Source organism: Lissotriton helveticus, chromosome 5_1 (assembly GCF_964261635.1).
Source record: "Lissotriton helveticus chromosome 5_1, aLisHel1.1, whole genome shotgun sequence".
In the NCBI taxonomy this organism is placed as follows: Eukaryota; Metazoa; Chordata; class Amphibia; order Caudata; family Salamandridae; genus Lissotriton; species Lissotriton helveticus.
The window spans coordinates 635,101,851-635,122,982 of NC_136065.1; positions in this window are offsets into that span (position 1 = coordinate 635,101,851).

Genomic DNA, 21,132 nt, shown 5'->3' on the forward strand with positions numbered 1-21,132 from the left:
TCTGGCTGGACTGGCCTTTCCTTTCAGACTTCTCTATCAGATGATGAATGTGCGTTGTAGTGTGTGGGGAGGGACTGTGCTCTTCTTTCAGATGTCTCTTTCAGATGACAGGTGTGCGTAGTAGGGTGTGGGAAATGACAGACCTCTCCTTTCAGCCATTTGTCTCGGATTACAGGTGTGCATACTATGCTTTGTGGATGGACTAGCCTCTCCTGTCTGAACTCTCTCTCTCTCTCAGATGATTAGTGTGTGTAATAGGGTGTATGAATGGATTGGCCTTTACTTTCAGACCTCTCTCTCAGATGGCAGGTGTGCATAGTAGTGCTTAAGGAAGGACTGGCATCTCCTTTCAGGCCACTGTCCCAGATATAAGGTCCGCACAGTAGAGGGTGTATATGGACAAGCTTCTCCTTTCAGACCTCTCTCTCAGTTAACAGGTGTGCATAGTATGGTGTGTGGATGGAATGGCCTCGCCTGTCAGACCTCTCTCTATCAAATAAAAGGTTTGCGTTGTAGGGTGTGGGGAGTGACAGGCCTCTCCTTCCAGACCTCTTTCTTAGATGACGGGTGTGCATAGTACGGTTTGTAGATGGACTGGCCTATCCTTTCAGACCTCTCTCTCAGATGGTAGGTGTGCATAGTAGAGTGTGTAGATGGACTAGTTTCTCCTTCCAGACATCTCTGTGAGATGAGCGGTGTGCATAGTAGGGTATGTGGATGGCCTGGCCTGGCATCTCCTTTCAGACCTCTCTATCAGTTGATAGATGTGCGTTGTAGTGTGTAGGGTGGGACTGCCCTCTTCTGTTAGCTGTCTCTCTCAGATGACGGGTATGCATAGATGGGTGTGTGGATGGACTGCCTCTCCTCTCAGACCTCTTCTCTGATAACGGGTGTCCACAGTAGGGTGTAGAAAGAGCCTTAACTCTGTTCACAACTCTTCCAAAGCCAATAGGTGTAAATAGTAGACTCTAATAAACACCATCTCCAGTAAGACTCCTCCCCACAGTAACAAGTGTGCATACCAGACTGTATTCAAAGATCACCCACACCTTCTCACTTTTAAGATCCCATGAGTCTTGCGAGATCATAACATTGACAAAAAACTAACCTTATTGTTATATCCTATGTTCCTTCATTGCTAATGCTTTTCCTATGTTTTGCATCCTAGCATCTAGTTGCTAGGTGATAGTAGAATGTTCTGCTCCTGATCTTCAGTTGAAGACTGGAGTTTGTTGGATGTGCACTCTGATGGATCTAGTGCTGTACTTGAAATCCTTAATTAAACTTAAACCTTAAGTTTACCTTCTTCTACTGTGATTCCTTGGATACAACATAGATTGGCGACGAGGTGGTCAAGTCAGCATTATCTACGAACCTACGCTCAAGATTTTAATTTTATAAAGATCTCTTCAGACTTCAGCGCTCATTCAAAATTTTACCTTCATCCACGAACTGAAATCTCCTGTCTACTTGCTTCATATTGAGTACTTTCAAGAAACAACGATATCTTCAAAAAAAAAAAAAAGTAAGCTTTTAACATTTTACTTGTGATTTGATTGCACCAGCGCCTGTACTTCTCACTGTGCCCTGATTGCACCAGCGGCTGCCCATTAATTAATATAACATTTTAACTTTCTCCCTAATTTTAACTTCCTTGTTTTTAAATCTCAACAACCAGTAAGATGGTCATCCAGTAAATTAACCATGACTTCTATCAATTCGGCCCCTTTGGTGATTTGATTGCACCAGCGCCTGATTATTTCCTTCTGCCGTGTTTTGATTGCACCAGCGCCAGATTAGAATTTATGTTACTTAATTAATGATAATTTAACTTTCAATTTATCAGCGGCTGAATTTTGGTTATCTCTAAATGTGCCCTTGATTGCACCTGCGGCAGACCTGGCGGTATAATTGATTTCACCAAGTGTTGCTGAGAATGGCATACTCCCTATATCATTTTAACTCAATTCGTCAAAAAAATGTTAACAAAATAACACTAATATACGTTATCTTCTATATTATAGAACTTTCGCTATTCAAAAAAAAAAAAATCGCCATTACCGTTTCACTGGCGGTTTGAACAGCACGAGAACGACGCGCGCTGCGTTCCTTCCTTCATTCTGCTCAACAACAAAGCGCGTCATCTACAATTGACGGTGAGGAACTCGTCATTACACGCGCAACGTAGCAGCCATTTTGCGGTTGCTTAGTTACCGGCAACAACTTCACGGTCTTCCGCGACTCGTTTTTGGAAAAAAAAAGGTACTTCATAATTATTCTACATTTTAACAATACTACCATTTAAACTTGTGTGTTTCCTACGCTGACACGCACAGCTCGCTCTGCACAATTAATACAACGCAAGTATTTCATATTGTCTAATAGAAAACTTACTCGTGTGTCTTCTACGCTGACACACACAGCCTAATTAACGCTACGTGTATCATCTACGCTGATACACACAGCTGATATTAAACTTCTTCAACCTAGAGTATTTACTCGTGTGTCTTCTACGCTGACACACACAGCTGAAACTACTTATTTAACAATATTATCTACGCTGATACACACAGCTGATGTTTAATTTTAACGTGTATCTTATACGCTGATACACACAGCCAACAAGATAGTTTAACTTCAATACATGGACTATCTACGCTGTTACACACAGCTGACTCTTGATTTTCACACTATATAACCTACGTTATTACATTGATACTTACAATTAACACTGTTAATTTTAAATTTTACAATTAGCTTATTTATTATACTAAATGTGATTTATTCCTGTTAATTTATTAATTCAGGATGGCTCAACAGACGGCAGTTCTCCCTTCTTCATTTCTTCCAGAACCAGGTACACCTAAAATAAAATGGTCACATTGGTTCAAAGCCTTTAATAGCTATATAATTGCCATTGATGCTGTGAAATTTCCTGCTGTTAGGAAAAATGCAATGTTATATAGTGCCTTAAGTGCGGAGGGTCAAAGAATCTTTGATCACCAACCTCCTGTTAATAGACCTCCCTCAGATGATTGGAATGAGTACACTGAGGCTATTGCCCGTTTGGAAAAATATTTTAAGGATGAACCGAGTGTAATTGTTGAAAGGCATAGATTTTACACACGCAAACAAAGAGAATATGAAAAGATTGATATATTTTTAGCTGAGTTGAGAATTTTGGCTGCAACTTGTGAATTCGAAGGCCCTATTGATCAATATCTCAGAGATCAAATCGTTGTGAATTGCTTCAACAACAAAGTTCAGGAAAGAATTTTATGTTGTCGTAATCCCTCTTTGCAAGAAACTTTAGAATTGGCTAGAGGAATAGAAAGATCTGCTTTTGCTTCTAAAGAATTGGGCAATAATAATCCTACACATGTAGATTTAGTAAAATCTACTTCATCAAAAAATAATTCTCAACGTAACCAATCTTCTAAACTTGAATGGAAAAAGTCTGATAAGCCTCCCGTTTGTTATAGATGTGGATCAAAATTACACCTTGCCAATTCAACTTCTTGTCCAACTTTAAAGAAACAATGTACCAATTGCAAAAAGATTGGTCATTTTGCTACAGTGTGCAAGTTCAAGTCCAAGACAATGTATCTTGAAGTCTCTGATTCTGATAATTTCAATACATGTGAAGAACAGATTGTAAAAAAAATATTGTTATCCGTTGACATGATAGATGATCATGAAGATCCATCTGTCTATGATCCAGTATGTGATATTAAAATTGGTGAGATTATTGTTAAGGTCACTGTAGATTCAGGATCCCCTATCACCATCATTGCGGATTTCTTGTTTCTTAAACATTGGGACGAAAATTTACTCATACCTCCTGATATACGTACTGTTGCATTTAATGGCAAAGTCATTGATTTAATGGGTTTCTTTAATGACAGTTTAACTTTTGAAGACCGCTCTATTCAGGCCAAAATCTACGTTTCAAAAAAAGGTTATAATGTATTGGGTTGGAGAGATCAAGGTAAATTCCCTTTAGTGTTAAGACCTGGTACCAGATATCCCATTTCTTTAGACCGTTCCATCAATGTTAATACTCTAGTTACCGAAGAACTTTCTCTGGAAAGTATCATAAATAAATACAACAATGTTTTTTCTGACAATCTTGGTTCAGTTAAAGGTTACGAACATAAAATTATTTTGAAGCCTGATGCTATCCCAATAATTCATAAGGTAAGACATGTCCCTCTAAGCATCATGGAAAGACTGAAGACTCACCTTCAACAACTGAGTAAAGAGGGAGTCATTGAAAACATTAACTCTTCGTTGTGGGTTTCTCCAATTGTAGTCGCACTTAAGAAGAACTGTGATGAACTCAGGCTGTGTGTAGACCTAAGAGCTCTAAATAAAAATATTCAGGTAGATTGTTTCCCTCTTCCCCGTATTCAAGATATGTTGGCTCAGCTCAGAGGCACAAAGGTTTTCTCTACCATAGACCTACGAGCAGCCTATCACCAGATAGAATTGTGTGAAGAATCTAAAGACTTAACTGCTTTCAATACTCCTTTTGGTCTGTTTAGATATCTGAGGTTACCTTATGGGCTTGCCTCAGCGGCCTCAGTTTTTCAGAAACTAATGTTTCAGCTATTTGGGGAAGTTCGTGACGTCTTAGCCTACCAAGATGACATTTTGATCTCTACCAACACTGTGGAAGAACATCTTGTCAAACTTGATCAAGTTATTGGTATTTTAAGTGACCATGGCATGACTGTTAAAAAACAGAAATGCAAATTTCTCCTTAGTGAGGTTGAATACCTTGGTCATACCATCTCTCACAAGGGCATCGCCCCTAAACATGATCTTTTACAAGGTATTCGTGATTGCGCCCAACCCATTAACAAGGATCAATTAAGATCATTTTTGGGTTTGAGTGAATTTTATTCCAGATTCGTACAGAATTTTGCACATATTAGTGAGCCTTTGAGGTCACTTACCAAGAATAATGTTAAATTTGTGTGGGATGAGGCACATAGAATGGCTTTTGAGTCCTTAAAGGAATTGATCATACATGCCCCGGCTCTCAAACCGTTTGATGGGAACTCTCTCTCATTCATTACAGTAGATGCTAGTAATACTGGTTTAGGTGCTGTACTGAGTCAAGCTGATGGTGGGATTGAAAATGTTGTTGCTTTTGCTTCCCGTCAACTTTCCTCCTCTGAGAGAAATTATAGTACCATCGAAAAAGAAGCTTTAGCTTGTGTTTGGGGAGTTAGACATTTTTCCACATATGTTTGGGGTCGTGAGTTTGTGTTAGTTTCAGATCACAAGCCATTGATTTTTATTTGGAATGACAAGGGTTTAAGGAATGCTAGCCCTAGCTTGAGTCGTCTTCTTTCAAAGCTTTATGATTTTAACTTTGTCATGAGACATATCCCGGGCGGAAAGAACTTCACGGCAGACTTTTTGTCTAGGTGTCCCTCAAGTGCTTTGAAATTTTCTCCTGTCCTTGATGACAAAGAAGTAGTAGTTAATCTTTTGGATGGACTAGTTTTAGCAAAGGACGTGGTTTCGGAATCCGATTGGATTAAAGAATCTTTGCAGGATTCTTCTTTCCTTACACTAAAAAAATATATTGCTGAAGGTTGGCCAAGAGAAAATCTTATTGACAAGGATCTTCTTCCTTTTTCCAAGGTTAAGGATGAATTAAGTTTGGAGGGTGACTTCCTTTTGAGAGGTGTTTCCCTCATCCCTCCTCTTTCAATTCGAGATAAGATCATTGAGATTGCTCACAAAGGTCATGGGGGGATCACAAGCACAAAAAAAAGGTTGAGACTTCATTATTGGTGGCCAGGGATGGACATCAGTGTAGATACCTTCTTGAATGGCTGTAGTGAGTGTTCTCATGCTGAGAAGTCATTGCGGACTGTTAACAAACCTTTGTGTCCCGTTGCTTTCCCTGACAGTCCATGGGAGAAATTAGGTATGGATTTTCTAGGGCCCATTGGTGGTTTAAACCAGGGTTTCAGATTCATACTCACCATTGTAGATTATCACTCCAAATGGGTTGCCTGTGAGTTTTTAAAAGAACCTAATACTCATAATGTCATAAAATGTCTTAAGAAACTTTTCCAGTCCGAAGGAATTCCCAAGTTCTTAGTATCGGACAATGGGGTACAATTTGTATCTTATGAAATGAATAGTTTTTTGGATAATTTTGCCATTAAACATCTTACCACTGCTTTGTACTCCCCACAGGGCAACGGCTTAGTGGAGAGAGCGAATCGTGTCCTGAAGGACGCAGTTCAACTAGCTATTTCATCTAGCCTTTGTGTTCAGGATGTGGTCTACGACAGAGTTTGGTCGTACAATAACACACCACACTCAACCACTGGGGTGACACCTTTCCTCTTATTAAGAGGGAGACAATCCTTTAATGAGTTATCCCCTGGTTGGGTTGTTAGCAAAACATCTCAAGGTAAAGATGTTGTTGATATGGATCTTGTCAAAGATAAGGTTGTTTCTGCTCAACTCAAGTCCAAAGTCAGATATGATCTGGATAAACATGTAAAAGAAATTTCTTTAAGTGTTGGTGACAAGGTCAGAATCCGAAGACCATGTAAGACCAAAGGCTCAAAGTTTTATCCAGAGACATCTATTGTTCAAATCGGCAAACATGCTGTTAAAGTTACTGGTGGTAAGTGGTGGAGTAAAAGGGCCGTTTCAAAAGTGAAGGGTTCGGACGTTGCTTCTGTTGATGTTCCAGATTCAAACGGTATTCCCAATATAGTTGACCTTAACACTGTGTCTCCATGTAATCTTCCTTCATGTAGTTCCAATGTGTTTGATAGTGCTGAGTCATTCTTTGATAATCCTAATATTCATGAGGAAGAATCCCTTCAATCCACTGCTCTAACCAGTTCTGATGATAATAACTTGATTTCTTTAGATATAAGTGAAGTTGCTTCAGGCCCTTCTGAGGTTTCTGCTTCCTGTTCAAAATCATCCAGAGTTAAGTTCACACCGAAATATTTGAATGATTACATTACTTGATTTATTATCCAATTGTAAATTGTTGTTTCATATTATGTTTTTCCTTATTTTAATTTGTTTTGTTTATTGTGGGAAAGGAGGTGTGTTATATCCTATGTTCCTTCATTGCTAATGCTTTTCCTATGTTTTGCATCCTAGCATCTAGTTGCTAGGTGATAGTAGAATGTTCTGCTCCTGATCTTCAGTTGAAGACTGGAGTTTGTTGGATGTGCACTCTGATGGATCTAGTGCTGTACTTGAAATCCTTAATTAAACTTAAACCTTAAGTTTACCTTCTTCTACTGTGATTCCTTGGATACAACACTTATACTCATCACAGTACTAATCTTTTACACAGTTTGTCTAAAAAACGAGGACCATAATATGCATTCCTACTAGTACAGTGTATTGAGAACTCATCTACTCTTTTATACTATTCACAGTCCCGCAAGAATCCTGCAAGAGTCCCTCAAGATCGTAAACATTTGTTAAAAACAATATACATTATTTCCTTCACAGCTGTTATTCTTTAGACACTTGCTCTGTAAATCTAGGGGGATAGTACGCCTTTCTGCTGCACCTTTATATAGCTTATTTACTTCAATCCCAACAGCACCTCCAATTTTTTACATTAAACAGTTATGGCGGCATATTAATTTCTAAAATTCCAGCATCAATCAAATCAGAGTGCTTGTGGGACTTGCAGGAGCCTCTCGCCTTGGAGAGTGTGAAGGCTCTCAGGAAAAACTGGTCTCTCAACTGATCACAGGGCTCCATTTTTGGTTACTCACTCTTGCGTTAGGCTTGCAAGACTCTCTCAAGCCCAACTCCAAAATATAAAATTATTTTTTACCCTTAATTTTTCAAAAACTACTCAACAAAAAGCACACTCTGTGGAACAAGATCTAGTTTCCTGACACATTTTCAGTAATTCTGTTCTGCAACTTTTTCTATAACCTGCCTGAAAGAAGTCTACGGAAAATGCACCGGGATTTTTCGTTTTAGGACCCCTCCTTTTTTCTTGGTCCTCGCTTGACGGAGCACCCCGAAAGTTTCCAGGTAGGAGCTGAGGTGGACTAACTCCTATTTTTAATAAGTTTCAACTGCCGTTGCACTGATGGTTGCCAATAGTTAGTTATAGTTAGGGCCTAGTTTCCATAGGAAAAGCATCTTTTTAATTGCCTATAATTTTGACCAATCTGTATTACATTTTCCCCAAAAAGTGTCAAGGTAGGTTCTGTGTATCATGGAAAATTGGGGGTGATGTGTGCAGTGGGGACCGAGAAATAGGGGTGGGAAATAAGGGTTCATTTGTAATGTTATATTCCATAGGAACCTTTAGACACACCTACAGCTTGATCCACTGAACGGACTTGCACTAAATTTGGCAGGGAGGTAGATGTTGCCTTAAGGGAGTGCTTTTTGGTTATTTGGTGTAAATCCGTTCAGTAGTTTTTGAGAAATTTAAGTTGAAATTATAGTGATACCTTTGATCCTGGATATTTTGTGACGATATTGCGATTAATCACAACTTGACGCAACCTGAACAGAAAGTTGCGGCTGCCATTGAATCGGGAACGATTACCGGGGCTAAGGCTTCCAGCAAAAGGGTAGAAGTAATCTGACCCCATGTTCCAAAAATGTAAGTGTTAGTGACACAACTAATGAGTCCAAAATATACTTTTTTAATCATGCGAAATATTCGTGACTACGACGCAATTGCTAGTGCGGCCCCCTCATGTAACGTCGTGGGGACGTCATGACTATCGCGACAACACCCTTAATATTGGTGGAAATAGAAAAATATATATATCAGTGAATCATTAATACACACTGTTATAGAGATATTGAGATTCTGACAAATATTTTTATAGAGTGATTTAGACAGTGATTTATTGAATTTATGAAGTTATAATTTTTTAATGTGGTGGTGGCTAATGAATTCCTGCTTTTGATTTTCACTTATTCGACGTATCCATGGGGATTGCAATTATCGGCGTCATCGTGAACCCCGGCCTCACTGCGAAAACAGAAAATAGGTTTTAGAGATGGTTGTTCTAGAAACACACTAGTGAAGCATTAGTATTAACCCCCTAGTGTGTAAAATACTGTAATATGTGTTTTTCACTTTCTGGGAAAGGCAGGATCATCGTGATTAATGGCGTCATCGCGACTTCCCAAATAACCATGAAAACTGAAAATAGGTCTTAAAGATGGATTTTAAAGAAACTTAGTACAAAAACATGAGTTTAAACATGTTTTTAATGAAACATATGTATAGTAATATGTGTAGCAAAATGTTTATAATGGATTTTTTTGTTAATATTTTTGGGTGTGCTGATGGCAGATGACTGTCTGCTTTTGTTTTGCAATGTTGTGACGTATTCGAGACTATCGCGACATCATCTCGAATATTAAATAAAAAAGCATCTTTATAAAGAAAATTATCAAGATTTCGGGTACTCTGACAAGAGACTTTGGGCCAGATGAACGATGCTTGTATTTTGTGACACGCAAATTGCATCGCTTTGCGACTCGCTATTTGCGAGTTGCAAAATGTAATGTACAAAAGTGTCACAGACACTGTTAGCGATTCCCAATGGGGTTGCTAATTGCATGCTTTATCAATATTCATGAGGCATGTGCAATTTGCAACCCCATTGGGAATGGCTAGCACTCCCAGGGATGGTGGCCTGCTGGGGATAGCAGACCCCCATGTCTGGGACAGCTTTTTAAATGAAGCAGTTTTTTTTTAAATGCAGCCCATTTTCCTTAAAGGAAAACAGGATGCATTTAAAAAAGAAAAATGAAACTTTTCAGTTTCATTTTTTAAGGGCAGGTAGTGGTCCCTGGGGACCCCTTCCCGTTTGCGAGTAGTTTACCAGCTACTTAAAGTAGGTAGTAAACTGCAAGTGTTTTGCAGCCGCAAATGCGGACTCAAAACAGTAGTACATGACAGTGAGTCTTGCTATTGTGAAGGGACGCCCCTTCCTAATAGCGAGAGTCAGTGTCCCACAAAATAGCATTTGCAACTGCAATTCCCTTTTTTGTGGTTGCAAATGGGTCGATCTCCCATTTGAGAGCGCAAAAAAGGGTCACACATCTGGCCCCTTGTGTTGATTGTGTGTATATGATAGCTATGCATAAGATGGGATACAGAGTTTCAGGTTACTAAGAAACACCCTGTTGCCATCGTCTGTAAAGTGCACTCTATAATTTCTATAAATTCCATGCATGTCAAATCGGAGATTGTTATCATAGATACAGCCCATGCAATGGTCTCCGAGGAATCCAGAAACCATTTTATTAACATGTTTCCTGGCTTTGTCAATCTGTTGACAGAATTGATTTGACCACTTGCATTTCTGTCTTTGGTATATATTAGAGTACACCAAGACACTGTTAGGGAAAAGCAAAATCACTTCTGCAAAGGTATCTTTCATTAGGATTTCCAGCTCTACCCCCAGTCAATGTGCCTAGGTCATTGCCACCATAGAGCAAAATCATGAGGTGAGGAGCTAGGCAATTCGGCAATGGTTTTGACCAAAGTCAGCAACTGATTAAACGTTAATCCTCTCTGGCCAAAGCAAGTAATCTCCACATTTGCCAAACACAAGGCACTATCAATACCGCTCATCTTCACAGCCTCTTTAGCCCAATAGACATAGCTGTGGCCAACAATCCACACACAAAGAATTTTCAAGTTAAGGAGCAATAGCAGTTAGGAGAAGGCTGGAGGTAAATATGGGAGTTTTCCCAATGAAAAGCAGTTAAAATTGAGTTTTTTTTAAAAGATATATTTCATCTGATACTGTCAGTATGTAAGTGAATAAAATTAGGTAGTACGTTGGATGCATGAGTAAGAAGTCCTATTATTGGCTGTTGTTTAAAGAAAGAAATGTAATACAGACATGGATATGCTACGCTGCATCTCATTTGGAAGTAGCATAGTTCTTCTAGAAAGTGCTTTGAACTTATGACCTACTGATTCCAGTAGGTTGCTACACACAGTCAGCTATGAGTGTATTGGGGTAAGGGTGTTAAAAAGGTAGAATTGTTTTTAAAGTACAGGAGTTATGACAACATTTAACTAACAATACATTTTAATTTCAAATTCAGGACTATGTAGTAAACTGTTCTGCAGTATTTAAATTTAAAAAAACTAAAAGTACATATAGGTTTGAACTCTCATTTCTTTCGCCATTACTCCATGATGATTGATAATAAATCACTATCATACATAGACAAGAATCTCTTTTTGAAAGAGAGGGACAGGGTTAACACATACTAACTATTCACAAGGGGAGATAGAGTACTCGAAAATGAAATACATGATTTCATTTGCTGCCTTTTGTATGATTACAGATTGAAAAGTTGAAGAGGTTGCCATTTTATGGTTGTTGTGTACTATTCTTCTGCTTAGTTTTTACAATTCCTGTGTTAAAACTATTTTAAAAGAGCTAAAACAACACAATTTTCTACTAACTCAATTCATTAGTATGTACATACCTTTTTAGTTAAAATTAGAAATGAAGATGTATAGGGGAGTTTGACAAAAAAAGAGTATCACAATGACATGAAAAAATATATGAGATGAACAGTATCTATCAGAAGGTATGTGTTTAAGATGTTAGTACGAAATGTTTTGGGAAGTAGTAGAAAAATGAATTAGTGCCCCTTTATTCCATTGTGTAGTTTATAGAAAAATAACAGTATAGTATTGTTCGAAGTTGAAATGAGGAATGTATTTAAAAGTAAGAGTGTTTTAAACGTCTAAGCATCATTTGCACAATAGATACATCAATGTTATTTGCATTCTGGGAGTTGCAGTACTTTTAGTCACATTATTAAAAAGGAGTAGTGTAGTCACAAGTAAAAGATAAGAAAATGTTCTGTGCCTGTCTGTATATTAAAAAGTAGTAATATTTGTTAGGTATGTATTAAGAAGTGTTTGTCAATGTGGTTTTTTACTTACATGACAGATTTGCTTATGTTTAGATGGTGAGATATTCGTTGTGTGTTTTCCGATTGTTATTTGTACGGTGAGACTCTTGAGTTTATTTAAAGATGCAGAGAAATATATATGTTGGCAAGTTGGCTTGAAGAAGTATATCTATTAAGGAATAACTTATATGTTTAGATGGTGATCAATGTTAGTTAAGTCTAATGAAAATGTAATGTATATGGTGAGTTTGATGTATTTCTTTAAACATGCTCTGTTTAATATTGAGGAGAGTTTATAGTGCAGAATGTCTGTTGAGAGTTTTTGTTTGACTTTCATTTGTCTTGTAATTTTTCTTTGAGAAATGCTAAATATATGTTTTAAACACACAAGAAAATTTTTGAGAAATGATATAGGTATGCCATTAAGAAAAGCTTTTGTGCTTGGAAAAAGTGACATTTGTTGTCTTCAGTTTTAGAAACTTACTGATGCATGTGTATGCTGAGTAACAGTGCAATGTGTGCATATAGAGAGGCATGTATCCAAATATAAATGAAGAGTGAGATCTAGGCTTTCTGACACATAGCTCAATGAAAAAGTATAGATACACTAAAATGGATAGTTTGATACTGACAGAAGGAGTTAAATAATTGTTACAGATATAGTCACAACTGTTATGTATCTAACAGCTATTGAGATACTTTACAGTCACCCAGGCACTAGTCAGGCAGTTATCAAATCACTCATTCACAATGTACACACTTATTCCATCATCCAGGTACTACACATACACTCTTCCAATCTAACTATGAACTCATTAAACTATTCAGGCAACCCCATACATTCATCCAATCACCCAGGCACTAACCATTCACATATATAGTCACCAAAGCTGTGCAGTTATTAAACACCCGGCACAACCCATGCACTCATCCAAACACCCACTTATAACTCATGCACTCATCCAAATACTAAGGCACAACCCATGCACTCATTCGAACACTCAGGCACTAGTCATGCACTCATCCAATTATGCAGGAAGTACTATTGCAGTTAAACTATCACCCATCCAGTATCTATACTCTCACCCAAATACTGAGGCAATACTCTTGCACTAATATAATCACCACAGCAGTACATTTGCTTTCTTCCAAACATTCAAGCTTTAACAATGGATTTATTCTATTACTCAGAATTTAGTCATGCACTCATCTATTGGACAGGCAGTACTGATGCACTCATTCAGTTATCCAGGCAATACCTATGTAGTTATTTAATCTCCCAGGCACTACCTGTTTAATTGACCAAAAACACATAGGCAGTAGTCGTGTACTCATTCAATCACTGAAACACTATTCAGTCACTCATATAATATGCCTGGTGCTATGTATGCACTTAAACAATCACATCTGCACTATCCATGCACTCAATAAATCATTTATGTACTATGCATGTAATCCTGTTATCACCCAGAAATTAGAGTAGTACTCATTTAACCATCCTACCAGTATCTATGCATGTATTGAATCATTGAGACATTAGTTATACACTTATGTAACCATTCTTGCACTACTCGTGCACTCTTCCAAACACCCGGATAGTAGCAATATAGTCATGCAAACACACAGGCAGTAACTATGCAGATATGGAACCATTGATGTAGTTGCTACATACTAAAGGAATCATCCAGGCACTACCTATATTCTCAGGGAATCACCTAGGCACTACCTATGCACTCATCCAATCATCCAGGGAGAAATATTTTACTCAACCATAAACACACATATTACAAGTTTTAGTCAAAAATATGTACTCTTTTAGAACCTTCTGGTGAATTATATATGTAACCTGTTACACACTGTTTGCATGTACTAGGAAGAATTAGTGAGCTATATACTGTGAGACAGAATAATGTGCAGATATTTATATTCAGTGTTTCCCAAAATTTGAGTCTGACGCATCTAAGTGGAAAAGTACTGAAACACAAAATCTAAAAGTGACACAGTAGTAGAGAGGCACAGAAATAGCTCTTATGTTGTGTTTTAGGATTTATAGTATGGAGACACTGCATGTACTTTTACACTTTGGTTGATGTTTATTTTAAAATTTACTACAAAAGGGATAAAGTGGTATTTTACCATGTATATCTGAGAACTGAGATATGGTGCAGCTGTGTTGTAGGAGAGGGTGCTATAATGTTAAGAGGTAACTAATAAATCACGTTTTGTGTTTTGTTTTGGGTTTGGTACATTGAAGTAAGTGCCGCTCGCAGCCTCTGAGGGATCTTTTTCCTGCACGTCGCACTTCTGAAAGTGCTTTGAGACTGTTGCCCTGCTCGATCCTGGTATCCTGAACCTACGAGGACCTTGGACTTACGTGGACGCTGCCGGGGCCGGGACTGCGAGACCCAGGGTGCCTAGCGCTTTGTGATCCCAGCGCACCTGGTGTCTCTTCCCGCCCCCAACTCTCCTATTTAACACTTGCAGGGAGCGCGCACGCGGGACGCGCGCGGGACATAGCCCGGGCAAAGGGCGGGCCCTCTGTGGCCCTCAGTGGCCGAGGTAGGCTGGGCTGGGCCCGGTTATTTTCACTGACATTGTTTAGTTTGTTTGCTAATTCTAATGCGCCTGACTGTTCGAGGAAGAACTATCTATTGAAGCTTATTCGCTGCTTCCTCGTACTCTACTACCGGTCAGTCATTGTTGCATCTCCAGGACAATATTTATTATTTTTACGAATATAGTATTATTATTATTTATTATTTTTTTTTTTTTGCTATCACTCTTCCGGAAGTAAATCACTTCTATAACATAATTTTGCGGAATAACTTTACAGAAGATGTCTAAAAAATTACGTTCAGGAAGGGAAGTGGGAGGTACACCTGGTGCAAAAATAGATATCATCCGCACAAGAAACAAATCTGTAAACAATCCTCCGTTGAAGGGTCAATGCCAACTCTTTGAGCTTTGGGACTTGCCTTCCCCTAAGAAAGCTAATTTTGCTGCTAAAAAAGCTCCCTGTGCCATGGTCCAGGAGGTCCATACTCAAGGTATCACAGACCCTCCGCCTCCTCCTGCGCAGCCCGCATTACCACAATCTGTGGCAGTGGTGTCCTCTTCCCTTGTTCACTCTGAAGGGAAGGGAGAGAGTATTCTCGATCTCCCGGTATCTGAAAGGGAACTTGAGAATCAACCATCTTTGCCTCAAACCCTTTTGAATGATAGGTTGGGTGGTGATTTGTCATCACTATCCATTGACCTCGAACTCTGTGGCCGATATGTAAATACAGCTAAATTGGAGACTCAGGACCCTATCAAGCCCTCGGGGGGTGCTACTCCATCTGGGCTAATGTTGTATAGTAGTACCCCTTCGATAAACGGTCAGGATATGTCCGATTTGTTAGATGTTTCCGGGAGTCCGGGTCTCAACTTATCTGGTATCTGCCGTCCAGTGGAAGCGTGTGAAAAACCAATCTCTGAATCCATGATTGCTTTGGAACAATTATTAGCCTCCATTCTATCTCTTCTGGGGAAATTTGTAGGCAGCTCGGATTGTATCTTGGATTCAGTTACCCAAATACTGAAGTCATTGTTACAAAAGTCACCAGATATGAGGAGTGTCCCCCCCCCATGACCGAACATAGCTTGCTAAAGGGGAAAATGAATTTGCCTTTAGCGGACTCTGACATGAAGGCTGCAACAGCAGTTTTGAAAACACACACCGCAGCTATCCCCTTAACCGCAGTGCCTAATTGCATTAAGAACTCAGTCCTAGAGATCGAGGAAGAAAACAAATCCACTTCTGGCCCTAAAGTGGTTCAAGACCTATTCCCTATCTTCATGTCTGAAAACAAAAAAGAACCTATGGACTATAAACATGAGGTAAAGGTAAAAAATGGTAAACACAGAAACAATAAAGGGAATAAAAGGAAATCAATTCGAAAATACAGGAAGAAAAGGCAGCGTCGGATAATCTTTCAAAATTCTTTGGCTGCACTGGAGAACGAAGAAATTGACTTGGATCCCACCTCTACATCCTCTAAGGCGGACATTGAATTGAACTCACCCATTCCTACATCTTTAAAGGTCGAAAGTGAACTGTGTCCGCCAACGTGTTTGGAAGTTATGTCACAAATGGGGGGTCCTCTTCCAAGTCTTTCTCCACCGACTGCGACTGGAGCCTCAATCCAATATCCACCTGGGGCCCTTAACCCCTTGGCCCCTCCTTTCCCCGCAGCCTTAGAGATTGGAGACCGCTCCCACCCGGACCGCCTCCTAACAACTCTAAAAGCGCCAGTGGACACCCTCGTGTTAGACTTTTTACCTCTATTTGATGTTGACTTACCCTTAAACAGAGCCTGGCTTCTTAAGTGCTTTAGCGAGATTGAAAGTCTTCACCATATTCAAACTAGGGACATTGAGTTAGTTTCTCTGTTGGGTGAAGTCAGGGTATCGAGTATAAGGGTTAAATTTTATTCTCCTATTATTGTAAATTTGATATTGCAGCAAGCTGAGAATTTTCAACGTACAGGTATCGACATTCTCCCGATTTTTAACCTTGGTAACACTAACCCTTCTCTTGGGAAGGTATTTAGAAGGGATGAGCAAAATGGGGTAGCCTCTCCTCTTAGAGACCTGAAGATTTGGGTCTCTAAGGGAAAACGCTCGGTTTTGCAAGTGAAACCACTTCCGCTAACCCAGAATTCCTCCTTTACAGAGGATAACAATCGGTGGAATTGGCTGCATACTGCCTTATCTACAAAAACAAAAGATAATCCCAGATTGTTTCATCATCTTTAACACCTCACTAAAAATTATTTCCTGGAATGCGGCTGGGATTCACAGTAGCCCAGAGAAATTTGATCTCCTATTTTCACTAGGAGCTAACGTGATTTGCTTACAGGAAACTTGGTGTATTAATATGCTGGATGTTTCCAAGGATTTTTACGCCTTGGAAGTGCCTGCTGCCCCCTCCAAGAAAGGTAATGCTAGGGGGGGAATCGCTTGTTTATTATCAAATAAATTGCAATGGAGATTTTCCCATTATATCGACCCTAGTAAACTTTTCCATGCTATAACCATTGAAAATCTGTTTAATAACGGCATAAAGTCACCTATTGTAATCCTAAATGTGTATATCCCTCCAGAAGAGTGTTTTAACGTGATATTGAAGCAGGTATTCCGATATATTGATCAAATCAAAAATGTCCCATCCCCTCCGGAAATTATGCTTGTGGGAGACTTGAACTGCAAAATCTCCAATGTTAGTTTGAAACTCTTTAGGAATAAATCTAAAGAAGAGGCGCATTTTGTTCCTCAATCACTCTTCCCTGATAAGTTAGTGACAAATAAAAGAGGGAAGATTCTGTTAAAAGAATCAGCGGCCGTCGACGGTCTTATATTAAACGGGAGATTCCCGTCTGACGTGCCTGCAAAATTTACTCACAAATCCCCTTTTGGGTCTTCTATCTTGGACTACGCAATTGCAGACTACGGTTTGTTTCCTTTTATTCAGGACCTTAAGATCATACCTACTTCTCTGAGTGACCATAGCATATTGTTTATAACTATTTCTTTAAATCCCATGACCACTGCATCTTGGTCTCTCAACGGCAGTGATGCTGCCTTCCACGCTTCCTCGGGAAGGTGTTTTTGGAATCCTTCCGCTATTAATGGGGTACAGGATTTCTTATCTGATACCCTACTAGTATTAAATGAGTGGCGTGGGAACGAAATAGTATATTTTGAAGAATTCATGCGAAACATCATTTCCTATGCTAAAAAAACTTCTCGACCCAGAAAGGGGGTAGTGGTCCCTAGTACACTACGTATCCTGAACAAGGAAATAAATAAACTAGTCCGTGAACAATACCTAGATAGAGTCATGGAACGTGAAAAAGAAATTTCAAGGCTAAAAAGAAAGAGATGTAGACTCAAGCTAAAAATAAAAAAGGTAAGGGAGGACAATGTTTGGATCAACTTGAGGGAATCTGTTGTTCATGGTAGGATCAGAGAATTTTGGGCAATAATCGGTAAGGGGTGCGGTTCTAGACTAAGTCCCTCTCCCATCCCCATAGCGGAAGAGGTATGGATTACTTATATTCGGGATCTTTATGCAGGGAACGGGACTACAGGTGATGACACTGTCATAGATGCTACTCCCGAAGGTCTCATCAATTACCCCACAGAAGAAGAAATTGAGATGGCTATAAAAAACATGCGTATCTCTGGGGCAATGGGCCCTGATGAACTCCCCATGACGGTCCTGAAACAGGATCCTTCAAGGTGGAGTAAAATCCTGTATCCTCTGTATAAAGCCTGTTTTTGTTTAAAATGGTACCTGCCTCTTGGAAGGGAAGTATCTTGGTCCCTATCTTTAAGAAGGGAACTAGGGATAGCCCTAGTAATTATCGTCTGATTGCTCTCCTCGACTCCATCGGAAAGGTCTTTGCGAAATGTCTTCTAAATTCCCTCTCCGTTTGGGTAGAGGAGAATAACATCTTGCCGTTTGAACAGACCGGCTTCCGTAGGGACCACGGTACGTTAGATAACCTCACCGCTCTTCATGTGGTTACTGATAAATATGTTCAGGTGAGAGGAGGGGTAGTGTATGCCGCTTTCATTGATTTCTCCACAGCGTTCGATAGAGTTGATCGTAGAACGCTGTGGAGAAAATTGGCAGCGCTTGGTCTCCCAACCTATTTGTTGGAGCTGGTGCGGGCTCTCCATACAGAGACCTGGTGTAGGGTCCTGTTGGGGGGCGAAAGGGGGCTATCTTATCTAATTCCATCTTTGAATGGCCTTAAACAAGGCTGTTTACTGGCTCCCCTTTTGTTCTCCTTATACACGGCAGACCTACCCGCCGCCTTGTCTGCCAGTGAGGGCATTGCCCCGGTGGTGGGGGGGACCCCTATATCCTGCCTGATGTATGCCGATGATGTCCTTATTCCTTGACTTGACCCCTAAAGGACTTGCAAATCGGCTACATGCTCTTCATGCCTTTGCTGTAGCCCATTGCATGAAGATCAATATTACTAAAAGTAAAGTTATGTGTATAGCTGGTAAGAAGAAGTGCCGATCTGTAGATTTTGGTTGGTTTATCGGGGGCCAAAAACTGGAGGTTGTAAATTCCTATACCTTCCTGGGAAAAATCATCACGGCTAACTTGAGTGAGAGGCTCCATATAGAGCATAGTTCACGCAAAGCTCTTGCCCATGGCAAAGGTTTAAATTCCCTATACCAGGCAACGGGGAAACGGCACTTCCCGAGCTTATTGGAAGTGTATAGATCTAAAATCCCCGCAACAATACTGTATGGTATCGAACTTATAGAGGTGAAAAAATGGGACTTTTGCCATAAGATTGAGGGGAAACTTCTAAGATCTCTTTCTTCCCTAAACACTGCGTGCTCTTTGGCCGCTTGCAGGCTTGATTTTGGTCTTAGGAGTAGCTGGGTACAGGGATTATGTGCCCTAGTAAGATGGGTGGCCTGCCTGGCTAGAGCGGAAGTAGGGACTATGAGAGCTCTCCTCAGAAGTGAATTATTGGGTAATTTTAACGAGTTTTCTCAACTTGTATGTAATTTTAGAAAAGCTGTAACTCTTCTAAAATTAGATGAAAACGCTTTGTTTTTGTACTCTCCCTTACAGTTAAAACTCGTTTTAAAAGCAGCCTCGTGGGACCTATGTTTTCACTCGGATAAAAAGTTAATTTGTGAAAAAAGGAATGTAGACCTTCTCCTTAATACCTATATGATGAAGCTACCTCAACCCTATGTTATATGGACCCTACCGCATGGTATTCGTAGATTTTGGTTTCTTTTACGTTACGATTTAATACCCTTAAATCTACTGTTATCCAAATGGTATGGCTCCTCTGCTTTGTGCAATTTATGTAAATTGAATATCCAGGACTGTATGCATGTTTTAATGATTTGCCCTGCGCTCCGTAAATTGCGCTCCAGATGGTTAAAAGTTATTTGTCTCCGTCTTGGTATCGTCACTTTGAACGGCTTTCTCCATGCACTTTACTGCCCTCCTAATGAAATGTTCTGCTTCATATTTTTTACTTTTTTAAAGGTTTCTTAGCTATTTATTAATATGTTCCTGGAGATGTTTTGACTTTTCGACCTCTTGTAGTTTTGTTTTGCATGTCAGTTTTGTATTTAACCTTGTTTCTTCAATGGCATATTTTTGCAATGTATTTGTTCTGTTTTTTTATCCTGTATATTTTATGTGGCCCTCTTCTGAGAGCCAAAACATAATAAATAAATTGAATTGAATTGAAGTAAGTGCCTGTAGTTATGTAGCTGGGTTCATCTGTAGATTTAAAACTGCAACATAACATAAAAACAGTTTTTGTATTATGAGTAAGCCAGTAGTAAATTAGTTGGTATATTGGCCAGAATAAAAATTAAAATGTACTTATTTATTTAAAGAACAATATCTACATAACTACAGACAGTTACAATGCCTACAAAAGCTTGGAGTAAAAAGCAACGGAGGCAACTAAAGTACCTATGCAGAACTGAGACAGAAAAGGGGAAAATGCAGAAAAAGTATTGAAAGCAAAAGTGCTACTGGTAAGAGGACAAAATCATTTCCTAAAAATATGCGTGGGCATGTGCAAAGATTACAAAATATTGAACATAAAATTAAAACTATGAGAAAGAATTAGAGTGTACAAAATCTATATAAGAGAACCAAGAAAGATTGTAAAAAAGATGGACATATCTTAACCAGGAGACAGGAGCAATTTAAGGAAATCAGAGCCAGGATATTTTGTATTAGAGTAGTTATAAACGTGGGGGTGTGGTCTCGCCGAGCAGCAAGATGGCCGTTCATTGAGGGGGCTCTGCCGGTCAAGGCTTAATCTGATATTAATCCTTTCTGTGAAATTGCAGGCAAATCTACTCTGCATCAGATGACCTGCTTTCTGACCTGACAAGCGCCGAATCTGTTCACGGAGTGCTGACAAGGCTGGGCCTGGCCATAGGCCATTGGCCAACACTATGCGGCGCTGGTGCCTGGGGGGGGCGGTCACCAGAGGCCCTAAAGTAACATTGCTGACGTGGCTGGTGGTGGGAGTGGCACCTGAGACGCCTGATGGTTGAGCAGCGGAGATATCCTGGCGAAGACATAGCAGCGCGAGTCGATGTGACCCCCCCAACCCTACTGGAGCTTGCTGGGGACTCCAGGCA